The sequence below is a fragment of the Anser brachyrhynchus genome, assembly GCF_964034855.1.
Source record: "Anser brachyrhynchus genome assembly, chromosome: 1".
Lineage (NCBI taxonomy): Eukaryota > Metazoa > Chordata > Aves > Anseriformes > Anatidae > Anser > Anser brachyrhynchus.
In genome coordinates, this window is record NC_137694.1 from 209,502,899 (window position 1) to 209,519,166 (window position 16,268).

General features: G+C 53.4%; 1 protein-coding gene across 1 annotated transcript in view; it reads left to right on the top strand.

Moving 5' to 3' along the window:
• The first annotated feature begins 3,746 nt into the window (after positions 1-3,746).
• GDPD4 (glycerophosphodiester phosphodiesterase domain containing 4) overlaps positions 3,747-16,268 on the top strand; it is a 33,715-nt gene continuing 21,193 nt past the window's right edge. The window contains 2 exon segments of the mRNA XM_080576366.1: positions 3,747-4,084; positions 4,216-5,520. The gene's annotated coding sequence lies outside the window, so the exon portion shown is untranslated.

Genomic DNA, 16,268 nt, shown 5'->3' on the forward strand with positions numbered 1-16,268 from the left:
GGGCTGGAAGGCAGGTGCTGAGAGGAGAGGCTGAGGGCACCTGGGTGGAGAAGAGGAGGCTGTGGGGTGGCCTTGCTGCTCCCTGCAGCTCCCTGAGGAGGGAATGCAGAGAGAGAGGCACTGGCTTCTGCTCCCTGGGCACCGACGTTGGGTTACGTGGGAATGGCACGGAGTTGTGCCAGGGGAGGCTCAGCCTGGACAGCAGGAAAAGTTTCTTTACCATGAGGGTGCTCAGACACTGGCACAGGCTTCCTCGGCAGGTGGTTGATGCCCCAAGCCTGCCAGCATTCAAGGGGCGTTTGGAAAATGCTCTCAGGAATGTGCTTTAATGTTTGGTTAGCCCTGAGGAGAGGAGAGGAGAGGAGAGGAGAGGAGAGGAGAGGAGAGGAGAGGAGAGGAGAGGAGAGGAGAGGAGAGGAGAGGAGAGGAGAGGAGAGGAGAGGAGAGGAGAGGAGAGGAGAGGAGAGGAGAGGAGAGGAGAGGAGAGGAGAGGAGAGGAGAGGAGAGGAGAGGAGAGGAGAGGAGAGGAGAGGAGAGGAGAGGAGAGGAGAGGAGAGGAGAGGAGAGGAGAGGAGAGGAGAGGAGAGGAGAGGAGAGGAGAGGAGAGGAGAGGAGAGGAGAGGAGAGGAGAGGAGAGGAGAGGAGAGGAGAGGAGAGGAGAGGAGAGGAGAGGAGAGGAGAGGAGAGGAGAGGAGAGGAGAGGAGAGGAGAGGAGAGGAGAGGAGAGGAGAGGAGAGGAGAGGAGAGGAGAGGAGAGGAGAGGAGAGGAGAGGAGAGGAGAGGAGAGGAGAGGAGAGGAGAGGAGAGGAGAGGAGAGGAGAGGAGAGGAGAGGAGAGGAGAGGAGAGGAGAGGAGAGGAGAGGAGAGGAGAGGAGAGGAGAGGAGAGGAGAGGAGAGGAGAGGAGAGGAGAGGAGAGGAGAAGAGTCCCCACGGTGCATGTCTGAGCATCAGCAGGGTGGGTGCCTGCAGGTGCCCTCATGCTTCCCCCAGGTCTGCTGGGGCCTTCTGGTGGCCCCATACTCGCTAAGCGTGATTAGAGGGAAGGGACCTGTCACCACTGTGCTGTGACAGCTGGTGGGTTTGATAGGTATTGGCACCAGCATCAGGGCCTGCTTAGAGCTATGGGATGAGTGCAAGGTGGCTTCCCCTGTCCTGCTCAAGCTAAAGTCCTCTAGTGGTCTCCAGGACTCGAGCACACTGGGATTGTGCCATAAAGGGCCATGGGCAGAAGGGTGAGAAGCCTCTGGAGAGGTCAAGTGCCACCAAGCACAGCCTGGGCCGTTGGAAACATCGAAACTGGAGCACCAAATCTGAGCCCCTCCAAAATCAGTGGGGCTCAGGAGCAGCTGGTGCTGGTCCCTAAAGGGCGCCCAGCCATGGGGTTTGTAACCCAGGGGTGGGGGAACCTCGCTGTGACGTCCCTGCTGGGTGTAGCAGGGTGTCCCTATAACCCGGGGGCCACCAGAGAAGGGACAAACGCCTTGGTCCAGATTGACCCACTGAATCTGGAGGAGCGTGAGGCAGGAGGAGGCAGTGCAGAGCAGCAGAGCAGGCAGAAAACAAAGCAAAACCTCTCTGTGTTCTTTTCCTGACATCCAGCGGTGTCTCCCCCACCTCACTCTGCTCAGGCACAGAAACGTTTGGCATTTTCCTGAGCTTTTCCCAGGGGTTTTCATTCCTCGCTGCTCCTTGAATCTGCTTCACTGAGACTTCCTTGGACCTTTGGGTTATCACAAGTTGCATCCTCCTGTTTGACCTGCATTGCAAACTCCTAGTTTCTGCTGGGAAAGAGCAAAATGATGACTAAAAGACAGCCATGAAACAGAGAAGAAGAAAGGAGAGGACAGGCTTTCACCCTTTTTTTGTAATGCCATGCAAGCCGGACCACAATGCAGCAGCACCAGCCCCATGAAGGAGAGTAGGCAATGGAGTTACAAGAGGCAGAGCGCTTGTTGCTGTGGGAGGGAGAGCTTTGGGGTGCAGTGTGAAAGTTTCCCTGGCCATACCACAGCCTGTATTTGTGCTCCCTGCAGCTGGGTGTTGCGTTGGGCTGTAGGATAAATCTGTGTGGTCCCAGCTGGCTGCCTGCCCGAGGGATGTAGCTCATTAGGAGAAGATGCTCAAAGCCCAGCTGTAAGTCCCAGGGCTCAGGAGAAACTGCCTGGCTGCCTAAAGCTGATTTTTGAGTTTAAATTCTGTCGCTTTCGGTAAGGTGTGCAGCCAGCAGGTCACGGGCTCTAGAAGAAACCTCTGGCACGTCTACATGGGCTTTGCTCCTCCTTCGCTCAGCATGAAGCTGCCCTCAGAGTCTTTACATTCAGACATGCCCCGTGTCGAGGGTCTGGAGGTATCTCTGCCCGGGGCCTCTGGGCCTGGCCCCGGGCACCCCTGAGCAGAGCCTGGCTCCGGCCTCTCGGCACCTCCCGGCAGTGCCGGTGGCCATGGCTGGCAGCCCCCGGAGCCTCCTCTGCTCCAGGCCCAGCAGCCCCAGCTCTCGCAGCCTCTCCTCACGGCAGAGGTGCTCCAGGCCCTTCGGCACCTCGGGGGCCCTGCGCTGGGCTCTCCCCAGGGTGCCCAGCTCTGGCTGGGGCTGGGGGGCCCAGCGCTGGGCCCAGCACTGCAGGGGCGGCCTCAGCAGCGCTGAGCAGAGGGGAAGGATCACCTCCCTCGGCCTGCTGGCCCTGCTCTGCCCCAGGCAGCCCAGGAGACCACGAGGCCTCTGAGTGCCAAGGGCACGTGGCTGCCTCCCATTCCACCCGGTGCCCACCAGGACCCCCAGGTCCATTTTTGCAGAGCTGCTGCCCAGCTGGGGGCCCCCAGCACATCCTGCTGCAGGACTTTGTGCTTCTCCTTACTGAACCCCTGCTCCTTTCCACCCCCAGCCCATCGCTAACTGGACCGTCTGCCTTTCGGTGGGACACAGCTCCCTGCAAAAGGCAGACTTGCCTGCTGCCACAGGAGAACAACCCCAGGGGAGAGCAGGGGCTGAAGTCCCCTCCTGCCCTCCTCCTGTATCGTTCCTGCCCACAAACACTGCAGTTTCTGTGGTTAATCTTACGGGGACCTCGCTCCCTGCACGAGTCACCTGCTGTCAAGGCTCCGCAGCAGCTCCTTGTGCAACCCTACGGAGCGGGGACACAAGCTCAGCCCGGGGGTGACCGACCCCATCGATACAAATGTCCCAAGCCACTGGGGGACAGTGGTAGGATGAAAATGTGATTATTTCTCACCAAAATGCAGCCCGGGACTCTGCATCTAGTCAGGCACCTGGGCACCGAGATGTCCCTGCTCCCGGCGCTCCCTGTTTGTGCCGTTCCCCCCGCGGTTTTATCTTCTCCTGACACGAATAGAGGCAAAACTCAGCGGAGTTCAAGGCTGATATCCCCGAGCCGGGCTGTTACGGCTCCGGCCCCCGCAGATGCCCTCTTTATGGGCTCATAAACCTCAGGGCAGGGCTCCAGCAGGTCCTGGTGCAAAGCAGGTCTGGATGAGGTCCATCACGTGGAGCGTGATAACAACCCCGCTCGCTTGCTCTCCCTTCAATGTCAGCTGCTGGAAGGGCTGGGACACCGGCCGGGACACCGGGCAAGGATTTTCTGGTTGAGATAAGCTGCTGAACTCTGAGCCAAAGATACCGCAGGCAGAGCAGCCCCCGCCCTGCCCCTACGTCATCTGCCAGGTGATCGCAGAGCAAACCGAGGGCTTTGCGTCTCTGCACCCAGAGGAAAGGGCAGGATGCAAAAGCACGCTGGTATTTTGGAGGGGGGGGGGAAGCAGGGATATTTGCTGGTTTGGGGTAGGGCTTTGGTTGTGTTTTCAGTGATGGTCCTTTCCTTTTTCATGGTCTGCCCTTTGCTGCAGGGAGGAGTTTTGTGCTGATGATGTTGCTCAGCCCTGTCCCCTTTTTCCCCACATACCCAATGGAGCCTGTCCACACCTTGAGGATGCAGCAGCTGGAGGAAAGGCAGCCCGGGCAAGGACCGCAGTGAAACTGGGCTCAGCACAGCCACAAGCACACCGCTCAGGAGGATAACCCAGCACATCAACCCCAGAGACTAAAACTGCTGGACACCCACCTGTCAGGTACCTGGGGAAGCTGCTCTTGCTGCTCCCTACATCGTATCAGTGCCATCAGGCTTCTCAGTCTCACCCTTCCCTGCCCTCGCTATCAGTTTTCCAGAAATCAGACCATAAACCAAGTAATTTATCTACAGGCTTGCACACAGCCCCACGCCGTGCCTCTACCCCAGCCAGCTGAGTGTTAGCTTGAAGGTGGTCAGCAATAGAAACAAGCAGCAACAGAAACAGCTGCTTCTGCCTTCGGCAACCTTTTGTGGCTCCCTCATTATTTAATATTCTAACTCCAAAGGAAAATGATGGTACTGTAGGATCTAGTGCTACCCAAGGATTACCAGTACTGCTTTTACAGTGGAACTGTTATATGCCCTTTGCTCGTCATTAGGTTTCAGAGTGAATCAGGCTGTCATCTCTGTGGCCCATCTTCTAATCAAAAGTTTATATTTGTAATGTGATCTGCCTAAAAAACACTGGGCCATCATTTCTGCCCCCTTCTTCTCCTCTCCATTTAGACAGCAGTTTGCTGAATTTTCTTTTCAGGGACCTTCTCTTCATCCAACAGGAAAAATCCCAGTGTAAAAAGTGATGGGGATGAAAAGCCTGCAGTGGTGGCATTTCAGGCAGCCCTTTGGGGCAAGGGGGGATTTTTTTTTTTGGCCTCTTGTGCAGTGGAGAACTAAATAGAAGTTGGAGCTGTGTAAGGTAAGCCTTATAGCCTGAGAAACTTCACGGATATCCCTCCAAAAGGCCACCATGCACTGGAAGTTACAAAATTCAACCGCACAAACTGCTTTTGTTGCACTGATCTGCCCCTCACCCCCTCCAAAGGGAGTTATGTCTCTAATAGGATTAAGATCTTAAAGCCAAAAACCATTGCAAAATAAAAAATAAATAAAATAAAATAAAATAAAATAAAATAAAATAAGCACTGTTTGCATCTGGGGCTGCTCAGAAATTGTGTGCTACAGATTCATGCCCCGGGCTCATGGCTGCAGGAGATGCTTTCCAGGAGGAAGCTTGTTAGTTTTAATTCTGAAGATCAGCGATGTCTTGCCCAAATCGCCTTTGGGATATCTCCTCGAATCCCAACCTGCGGACACATAATTCTGCCAGGGCAGCGTTTTAACACCAGCCTCTCACATTCTGGGTGGGCAGGGCGTGGGACGGATCAAACCCGGCTTCACCCACGAGTCCCCAGCTCCTCCAGGAGCCATGCCCCCATCCCACGATGGGATTTTAATTTTCCCAGCCTCGGGGGGCTGAATTTATGAAGCCTCACGTGGCCCCTCCTACGGTGGGAGGGACGGCTCCGGCAGCCTCCCTAACACTGGGTGTCACACAGCGGTGCCACCATTCGGGTCCTGAGTGTCACGAGCAGAGGACACAGCGATCCAAGAGCAGCAGAAAGCAAAAAATAACCCCTCCATGTGCGTCCCGGCGAGGTGAGTTACCTCCAACGTCCTCGTGCTAAAGATTCCCCCCACCTATGTGAAATGCATACCTCCTTGCCCGTTCCTGCCTGCCCTAAAAGTTAGCTTTGCGAGGGGGAAGATGGATTTTTAGGACTTTTCTTGTATTCTTTGGAGTTTTGAGAGTGTTGGTTGGCGTCCGACAGCGGGGCGATTGTCGCAGCTGCTGCCTGGGTGGCAGAGAAACAAAGCCCGAAAAGCAGGAGGATGGGGAGAAGCGGGAACAAAAGGGGATTATTTGCAAAGGGGGGTGTTCCCGGTGACTTCTTGGAGAGAAAAAGGAGTTTAGGAGTCCGGCTTCTCTCTGGCACCCCTGCCAGAGAAGTTTGCCGTCACCTGTTGAGGGGAGGAAGGGGAGCTGGGGAGAGACGTGAGCGGTGGGTGGCCGGTGGGGCTGCTGGAGCCGGGGGCTGGTGGGAGGGAGCTGGCGGCTGAGCATTTGTAATGCCTCGGATAAAGGGCTGTTTCCATAGTAAACGGGAGAAAGGAGCCTCTCTTTCTTTCCGCGAGCTTGCCCGGCGTGTGAACAGGGAGGTCGTCCCGGGAGCAAATAACCCGTGAAAGGGCAAACATCTGGGAAGAGCTGCAAATCATAGAGACCTGGTAGGGATGGCTGGAAGGGGGCAAAGGCTCTTGGGTCTGCCACCCGCTGCGAGCCAGCTCGGATGGGCGACCTCTTCCCTTCCCCAGGCTGGGTGCCCTGGTGCAGGGCTGCGTGCTGGTGTAAATCAGGAGCAGCTCGGTTAGCTGGTGTCAACGCGGGGACCAATTGGGGTTGGATAACGCAGATTTCATCTGGCTGGAGGTCCAGAGGGTGTACATCACCCTCTCTTCCCTCCTACTTTTTCTTTGGGAATCCAGGTCTCCAAAGGGAGTCTCTCTCTGGACTTATTCTCTGGCACATGACACCAGGTGGAAGGGTAAAGGAGAAGGGAAATAATTTCCTACAGCTGCTCAAAGAGTTTAGCTGCATTTAACAAAAGAAAATGCAGAATGTGCTGTGGGACCAGCTGGATTTTAACTGAAAAAATGCTCCGCATGCGAAGGGAGCCAAAGCTGCCTCTTTGCAACTTTGCAATTGAAATGTTTAAAAGGTGTGCAGGGTTTCCAGGGCGACCTGGAAACTTTGCGGAGAAATAGAAAGCTGGGTTTCACAGCCGGTCCCGTGGCTTTCTTACCACAGAATCACAGAATATGGCATGGCATTGGACCGAGGAGGTGACTGGATGGTGTCTTTTGGGCTTGAGGTGTCATTAGGGGTGATGAAAAAGCAGCTCTTTAATCTTGGTGATCACTTGCTGCGGGACTGCGTGTGTCTTAGCAAGTTCCTCTGTGCAAATAGTTGATGTATGGTGGTGTTTAGTGTGATAAAATAACAGCCAAGACACACAAGAAGCATTATTTCTCTACATTTGTAGCTTTGGGGCAATGAGGCTTTGTTTGCTTGCTGTGCAAGAGCCCAGAAGCTTCAGAAAAATATTTGTAATAATTGTGTGCAAGCGGCTCCCGAAGGCATCACCCATCAGCTGAGGTGCCCTAACCCGGCACATGGGCTCCTGCATCCTCCCCACGTGGAGCAAATCCTGCCCAAGTGACCTCTTGGTGGCTTGGGACAGGAGGGTCTTGGACTATTTCAGAGAAGAGTGGATAGGATAAGAAGTTGGGAAGATCCTTTGGGCTCCAGATCCCACAGGAAGGGAGGCAACGGATGGAGCAGCTCGGAGAGGATGCCTGCGGTGGGCTTCACACCAGGCTGAGCATGGGCTCGGCTCGGACACCCTGTGCAGGGGAGCAGAGGAGGCTGCCCGAAGGAGGAACACCTCTGCAGGCAGGACACGGCATGGGAACAGCTCGAAGCACTGCCGTGTGCCTGCATGCTCGGGCTGGAGCCTCGCTGCTTGCGTAGACCTGTTGTGGAGCCAGTCCCTTCCTTACCCTCCCGCCTCATTTCCTCCCTTCTCAAAACTAACTGCAAAAAGCAATCCCTCATCCCTCCCGCCTCCATCTGCTCTAATTAAGCTGGAGGCCCCTGGAAGGTGTTCAGCCCGCCGTGGTACCGAGCTGCTGTGACTACCTCGGGTCCATCCCCTGCCGCTGCACGATTTTGCAGCCGCTCTTAATCACAGGACTTATTTTGGAAGGTCTCCAGAGTCTGAGAACTAAAAGCCACTTTAGAAAAGAAGGGGAAGGGGGAGGAATTGGCAGGAGCAATGGCTTTTTAAAAGGCTACTTATTTCTTAAGATGTACTTGCTACTGATTAACCTTTGCTCCGTGATTGCTTTAATTGATTCATGCCTTAAAGCGGTCTGAGAGGTTCTGCGGGGTCAGCGCTCTCCAAAGTGCTCCGTTTCCCTGAAAACTTCTTAAAGCTTCTTGCTTAGGCAAATCCCAATTTGGGCGTGAAATGCAGGTGAACGGCTCTGATCCATTTTTCTTCCCCTTCCCCCAAACTACACAAGCAGTGCTTTACCTCTTCCTTCCCTTGCCTGCTGCCAGGCTGTGCCTGTGTTACTGTGTTATGGTGACTGTTGGTTGGGGCTTGATGTTTTGGGGCCATTCCACAAGAATGAGGCACTACAGCATTGGGAACTACCGCCTTCAATCAGCCTGTTGAACTTCTGTGGTCCCTGTGACTGCTTCCTTTAACCATGCATGGAGAAATCCTGCATTTCTTCCTACTGCAGCGGGGACAGACCCAGAGCAAAGGCAGGGTTTCCAGGCAGCAATGGGCTTTGGTGCCCAAGGGCCATACTTAAATCGAGGCAACCTGGGAGGCCCAAGAAATGGTGCTTGGGATTTTTGGGTTGGAGTGATGAATGTCCTTACGTCTTGGGCTGGATTCATGCCCTGGCACTCTGGCTGTGTTCATCCAACCTGTTCAAGATGCCTGCTCTTGGATGGGTTGAGTTGTACCCATTCCTCTTCACTCCTTGTAACCACTCAAACACGGAGGAGATGGGTCCTAAAGGAATTAAAACAGAGGAATTGAAACACCCACCACAGACTCTATGGCTAAATAAATTACCCTCTTCTGATCTGTTGGGATGTGAGCGCTGCTGGGTGTTGACCCAGCAGAGCCAACCATACCCTAGGTCCTGAGGTTGTCCATCGGGGTCCTGCACGCTGGTTTTCTGCACGAGGTGGTGCCCATGCGATGAAAACCACCATGCACCTGCCTTGCTGAGCAGGCCCTGGAGATTTTCACGATGGGTGAAAAAGAAATGAGCTGTGAAGTCGTCATCTGCTGCTTTCACCGTGCTTTCAGCACGCCCTTGCCCCATGGAAAATGGCACAGGGAATGACTGCTGATGGAGATGTTCATGAGGGGGAAAAGGAGGCTCTGGGTGATGGCTCCACCACACTGGGAGGCTGGAACCAGGATGGGGATCTTGGGCGTGGATCTTGAGTGTCAGGCCATCCTTTCCCTAAATCCCTTCAAAACTATCCTGCGATGACTTATGCAGAAACGCGTAGCACTGAATTAGCCAGAAAGGGGGGTGCGCTGGGAACAGCGGGGCGGCATTGTTACGGGGTAAAAACCGGCCAGCCCTGATGCATATGGATGCTGCGGATAGCTGAATAGAGAAACCTCCGGCCGACGGCGTGGAAAGCGTCCCTTCCTCCCCTCCTTGCAGGGCTGTTTTGCTCCAAACCCTGAACTTTAACACGGGCAGCCCGCGGGAGGGCCGGCGCTGGGGGCTTCGGGGCGGTGACCGTCCAGGGCCCCCGTCCTTTGTCCTGGCTGAATAGGGCTCTGCAGAGCCGCCGGCGGAGGTATGTGATCTGCAGACCTCTTTTCTTCTCCCCCTTTTGGCCGACTGACAAAGTCTTCCCTTGGAGATGGCGCTGGCGGCATTGCGCTGCCCTCAGCAGGGCTGGGGGGGCCGGCGGGGGTCCCCCACGCTGCGTCCCCATCTCATCATCTCCCCTGAGCAGTAGGGCACAAAGAGCCGCTTAGGAATTCCCAGGAGCAGAGTGGGAGCCGAGCCAGGATGTGCTGAACTGCACAAAGTGGGATTTATCTTCAAAGGAATGTTTCCCCCCTTTTCTGAGCACCATTTTTAATTTTTTATTTTTTTTTTGGCTTCCAAGGGATTTATTCCTCCTCCTTCCCCAGCCCTTTTTTCTTCGCTGTGGCCACTTTTCAAGGGTGGCGGAGACTTCTTGGAGAGCTGGGGGCCACCCAGGGGCACAGCCCCAGGCTGAGCTCCACGTGTGACCTGAGACCGTGCTGAACACAGCCCCATGCCCTGCACCACCTGCAAAGTTGCTATGAGCCAGGTGAGGACAAAACCCTCCTGTTGACCACGCCGAAATGTGGGGAGCAGCTTCCTCTCAAACCAGTCGCTTTGAGTTTCAGGCTTGTTTTCAGGCTTGACCTGTAGGTAGGATCTCCCCAGTGCTCCCCATTCGCTCTTGGCATGACCAAAATGACATGTGGACACGGACATCTCATAGAATCACAGCATCATTAGGGTTGGAAAAGCCCTCCAAGATCATCTGGTCCAACCATCCCCCTACCACCAATGTCACCCACCAAACCGTGTCCCTGATCTCGGGGCTGTCGGCTGCCTTGTGACTGGGGCCGACATCTGGCTTCAACCACCTCCTTGTGCTCACAGCTGGAAGCTCACAGTTCCCGACCCTTTTGGGGGCTAATTTCTGCCTTTGCCCACCTGTAGTGCCCAGAGGAGGGAATCCAGCTCCCCCAAAAGACTGGACATCCATATAACGGACATGTTGAGCAATGTGGGGCTGTAGCCCAAGCTCATGGGTTACAAATCAGCTATATGAAGGCTCTCAGGGTAAAAAACAGAAGAAAGGAACTGCTGATGGCCCAGCAATGGGGCCAGAGCTACCTGTGTGCCACCCCACATGTGGTGGGGCAATGCCGTGGCTGTTCCAGGGTGTTTTGGGGGGCTGGCCACCATGGTGGCTAGTGGCCTGAAGAGGCAGGGCAGGTGAAGACACCGGGAATGGCTGCCCAGGGAGTGTCCTCTGGTTCTAGGGGGGACGAGTCTCATGTAGGGAGGCTCGAAGCCCACCCCAAGCTCTGGTCTAGCAGGTAATAACCCCCACAAGGTCCTTTAACCCCAAATTTGATGCTGTGCAGTGCATCATGCCTCTAGGGATATGCAGCAAAGTACCACAGGACAAAAAGAAGCCTTGCTTCTGCATTAATGGATATTTAATGCCACACAGCATTTCCCTCTTCACTTTAAGCAAAAAAAATCTCCTGTCCCAGCCGGGACATCCCGCCTCATCTGCTGCTGCTCCAGCATCGCGTGCGAGATGCTGGCTGCTCAGCGGGGGATTTCTCAACCCTTCAGCTTTCTCGTGGGCGTGAATGAAACGAGCCTGAAAGGGAAGTTTGGGAAGCGATGCGATCCTGGGGCTCGTTGCAAGTGGAGCCCTTTAACACCCCGATATCTGGCAGCCCTGGTGTGCAGATCTGGGCTCTCCTGGGGCACTACCCCTGGTTCTGCACCTACATAGTCCCACCTTGTTTCCAGGCCTTATAATTCGTCTTCTAGGAGAAAGAAAGAGCCATGTCCTATGAGTGAATGTCGACCTTTTATTTTATTTTACTTGAGTTTTCTGATGTTTTTCAGGCCCTTCCATGGCTGAACTGGACCCTCTCCACATTTTAGCTCATGACAAATTACAGGAAAGAGACACCACAGCATAAAAACCTGCTACGTTTGGGTCAACACTTGATGTCAGAGTTTAGGACTTTATTATTCTCAGCCAGAATTTTCTCTCCCCCATTTCTCCCCTTGGCCCTGGAGCATCCCCTCCCTGGAGGAACAAGCCCCAGGGCAGGGGTCGGTGCAGCTTCTGCCCTCTCCTCCTCTTGTCCCCCCATGATGGAGGGGCTGAAGCTTCAGTCCTTGGGGTCCTGGAGACCTGAGACTGACAAGGGCTGAAGGCTGGGGGTGACCTTCACTCGAGTGGTGCGGTGGAAGTTTCTGGAAGGACAGTTGGGGCTGGTGGAACCTTCCGTGAGGAGGGTTGGGGCGGGCAGGACTTCCCAGAAGGACAGCGGGGTGAGCTGGGTGGACCTTTCTGAAAGGTAGGTGGGCTGGAACCTCTCTACAAGCAACTGGCAGGCAAAAATAATTCAAACCCCGACCCGACGGGACAGCTATGCTGGGATTTACCTCCTGTTCCCCCTCAAAGGAAAATTTCTGTAGATGAAAGCATCCCCATACGTGCCAGTCCTACACCTTTGCTCCTCGAAGATGGAGGGACTGGGGCAGCAGGCGAACCTCTGCAGACCCAAAACCACGCGGCCCTTTTGGGAAGTCTCCGTGTAACGAGGGATGGCTCCAGCCAAAAGTCCAGCCAATGCTGTGGCACTTGGGAAGTCTTTCTCCACCCCTTCTTTTTCTTCTTCCTTTTATTTTTATTTTTATGTCAAGCCACTAAGCTACTATTCATTGCCTTTATTCTAAACACTCATTTTGCTCCTAGCAGGAAAGAGGGAAAAATCTATTGTAGTGCTGTGAGGCCCTTTGACAAACACGACAATTTCCCCTTGCCTGTTTCAACACAAAACTGAAAGCATTTGCACAAAATCCATCGCACATGCTCTGAGGCTTGGCCAATAATTTCCTAGGCACGCATTCGTAGAGGCAGCCCGCAAAGTGCTTTGAAGATGAAGAAAACCAGCTGTGATTTGTGATGATGATGATTAGGATTAGACGAGGGTTCTGCAAGAGGTTGTGGATAATGAGTCAACCCCGGGGGGCTGGGGACAAACTTGGTCAAAACATGAGAGCGTACTGTGAGAGTTTCTTGAAGTGAAGGGAGACCAAACAATTTTTGGGGAAAGGAGAGGTTTAAAAAGAAGTAATTTGGGCTAAAACGTGGTTCAACTTTGAAGCGTTCCTTCCTATGATGAGCCCTCTGAAATAAAGGCAGGGATTAAGGTACCTTTTCTGCTCCAGACTCTCATGGATGATGCCTGGCTTTGCTCTGAGGTGAGCCCATCACCATCGGAGTGATGTCTGCTTCTCCACGCAGGGATATGTGCAGAAGCCTGGAGCTGGCAGAAGTGTTTCCAAAACCGCGCCGATCATCCTCATCAATTGGGGTTCCTGTAGGGCTTGTCAAGTTGACCCCCACCTCCACCCCAAAATACATGGTTGGTTGCCTCGGAAAATCCATTTGCCTGCATCCTCAGATGAATCCTGGTCTAACCAGCCAGTGTGGCTCGTGTTGAGCAGGGTACAGCACCCCTTCCCAGCACAACTCATGCTGGATGGCTGACCTTTGAGCCTCAGCACCGACTCCTCTGTAAGTCCCTCTGCAACCTGAAGAGATGCAAAGCTTCATCTGTATTTTCAGGTTCATTTGTCTGAAGCAGGCGTGATTATTTATGACCGTTCAAACTGCGGAGGCATATTGCAAAACATGGGACATTAACCTTGCTGGAAACCTCCCCAGAGCTCTGAGAGCCACAGCCACTGCATGCTGGAGGTGTACAAGAGCACACAAAATGAAACGAGTATTGTTCCTGCAGCCATGGGAGCACTTATTCCTCATTAACCCCTTCTCTTTCCATGTTCATTCATTATTTTCTGGGGTAAGGCCCAGCATTTCTGTGTGCTGAGGGCTGTCATCTGCCTCAAACCAACAGCTAATCAGTCCTCAGGGCTACTTTGCACACACTCGAGTCGAGCTGCACATCCTCCCTGGGATCCCACGCAGAAGCAAGGCATAATTAGGGCTAATAAAGAAGCTGTTGAATGTCTTGCTGATAAATTATAATTATCACCTGCCAGGGAAAGGAAAGGATGTATATCCCGTATCACAGGGAGGTGTTGACTAGTCGTGTTTCATATCAACCTTCTTCCTTCCCTGTGTCAAACCTCTTCTGTTTTCTGAAAAGAAAGTGAAGGCTGATGGCAGTGGAACAAGAGGAAACCAAGGCTGTGATCCAGATCCTTGGGCACACCGTGAGCTGGAAATGCAGGTTTAAGGGAGGCTCTTTGCTGAGTTTTCTGGCTGGTGGCAAGGTCTGTGTGCAGCTCATGGGGACGGTGACCAACCAGCACCATGTCTGGATGTTGATTTTAGTCCTTCTGATTTGTTGGTGTGATAATGTTGAAGATTCCCAGGTGGAGGGGCAGGGTGTGATGTCCCCAGAGAGCAGAGGGATGGCACTGGGGGTCCCTGTGCCAGGCGACTTCAGTGGCATCTCCACCATCAGGCGAAGGAGCTGCAGGCGCTGGGAAGGCTCAGCCTTGGCACAGGGTTTACTTTCTCTCCAAATTCTGTCCAAATCCCTTAGAAATGGGATGGGCAAAGCAGGGATCACCCCTACCTGCTGCCTGCATCAGGCTCCACAAGGCATCATGATGCTGAGGAGAAAGCATGGACTTAAAAGCCTCAAGGAGAAAGCTACAGGTGATGCCAGGTTTGGCTTCTGTACCTGTTTACCACTCAGAAGATGAGTTCCCCAGCTCTAAGCATCAAATAATAATAATAATAACAATAATAAGGCAAGGATCCTCTCCTTGCTCGTGCACTTGCCTCTCCAGCCAGCTCTGCTTGCACTACCTTCTGCATCCAGGCTTTGCAGCTGAATATATTTCCCAATTTTTTCTCCAGCTCATTTCTCCACCACCCCCCGGGCTAGTTCTCATGCTTTTCCTCCCTCTCTGTCGAGCAGTGGGAAATGAGCAGCCCCGCTCAAATGCCTGCAATTACGGGGACTCTTATCTGTGAGCAAACAGTCTCTGTTTGCAAGGGAAAGACCTGAGGTCTCTTGGGATTATGGAGCTGGAAAACATGTGTTACTGCTGTCATGGCTCACTTGCTGAAGCCCTAAACTTTGCTCTCCTGCTGATGCATGTTTTCCTGCTTGCTCTTTGCTCCCATGGCTTTCCCAGTGAATGGATTTGGGGTATGCTGTCCCCTTTTTCCAGCCATTTACTTTTGCCTGGTGGAGCTGGGGAGGGGTTGCAGGCAGCCTCCAAGTTTTAGGAGCACTCTGCTTCAAATCTAGACCAAGCACTGTGAGGTCTCTTGCTGTGTCCTAACAATGGCTGAACTGCTCCAGATCCTCGTGTGGCCCTCCTGTCTTTTGGACTCTGCACCCACCATATGCTGCAATGTTCTTTGCCCCTTTATCCCAGTTGCTGGGTCCAGAAGCCGGGATATTATCTTTGTTGGGATCAGGTGCTAGTGAAGTCAAAGGCTTCAGTGCTTGATGTGGTCTGAGATATTGCAGTTTCGGCCATACCTTGGGAGAGATGTTTCTGTGGCTTCTGAACGCCCCAGTGCAGCTGTAACAGCAGGCTGGAAATTTGGGAGCAAGGATGAGGTTGTGGGATGGAGGGTCATGGAGAAAGCGAAGGGGGGCAGAGGTGTGAGGAAGCTTGCATTAAATTAAACACGATATCTGAGGACACAGAGAAAGAGAAGGACGGGGAGGCTGAGGATTTGAACCCATTTGGAGCTGAGAGGGACATTTCTGCCTGCCCTTGTGTGAAAGGCCTGGTTTTCTTTATCCCTATCAACCCTTTCCTTTGAATTTACACATAAATGCCTTCTTTATTCAATATCTCAAGCATCTCCTGTGCTTTTCTCCCCAGTGGACCCAGCAGTCCCTTGCAGCCGTGGGGCTCCAAGTCTCCCATTTGCTTTTCCAGTGTGAGCCCCGCATGCCCAGTGGGAGCAGGAGCAGCTGTGGGGCAAGTCATGATCTGGGGCTTGGCAGGGCACGTTCAGCTTTGGCTGAAAGCTTTCTGCTCCCACCAGCTGTGATATAATGGCTTTATTGGCATCCCTGGTCTCTAACCTCCGGCAGCCTCTTGTACTTCTGGATGGGGCTGGCAGGTCACTGCAAGGTCTTCTGTGCATTGCTGTTTCTCTTTTGGGCAGGATAGGATTTCAGCCCCAGGAGCTCTCATCCCCTAGTCAGCCCATGCTGGAGAGGAAGAATGGTAGAGGATGATTGAGGATGATGGGCTCCTTCTTATAAACAGCTCTGAAGATGTTTCCTGGGTTGCAGATGTTCCTCGGTGCAGAATTTGCAAACTGAGATTCCGAAACTTCAGCTTCCTAAGTGTCACTTCCCAAAAGGATGACAAGCAGTGGGTGCCACTGTCCCCTGAGGACATTATCCGGGGTCCCGGGGCTCAGCCGTGAGACAAGATGAACCCTTTGAGCACCGAGGGCTCTGCGATCTGCACGTGGACATCCCAAACCCACCTCATGCTGCCAGGAAGTGGATGCTCAAGAGGATTTCTTGGTTTGTTTGGCCGTGGTTAAGACTGAAGCTCTCTTAAAGGCTGCTACGTGAATGTTTCCCATTATGTGAGATGTTGTGCTTACCCGTTCCAAAAGCTCCAGCGAGACGGCAGTCATCCAAACAGTTGTGAAATACGTAACAGAGGAAACATTTACTCTCCTCTCTAGATCCATCAAGATCAGGTCGTGAAGTGGTGGGCTTAAACTGTTAGACATGAGGCCAGGCACTGAAAAAAAACTGTTAATGGTAGAGCAAATTCAGAGAGGATTAGCCTGTCTTGGGAGCTGGTGGTATCTCCATCACCCTTTTTATGAGAGAGCTAGTCTAACATCTCGACTAACATCCAGATTTAACATCCCGCCAGCCAGATGGAGAGGACAATGTGCTGAGGTCTCTGCCATCAGTTTTCCTGTCAAATCCTATACACTGATGGATAAATATCGATGTGTGAGCCTCATG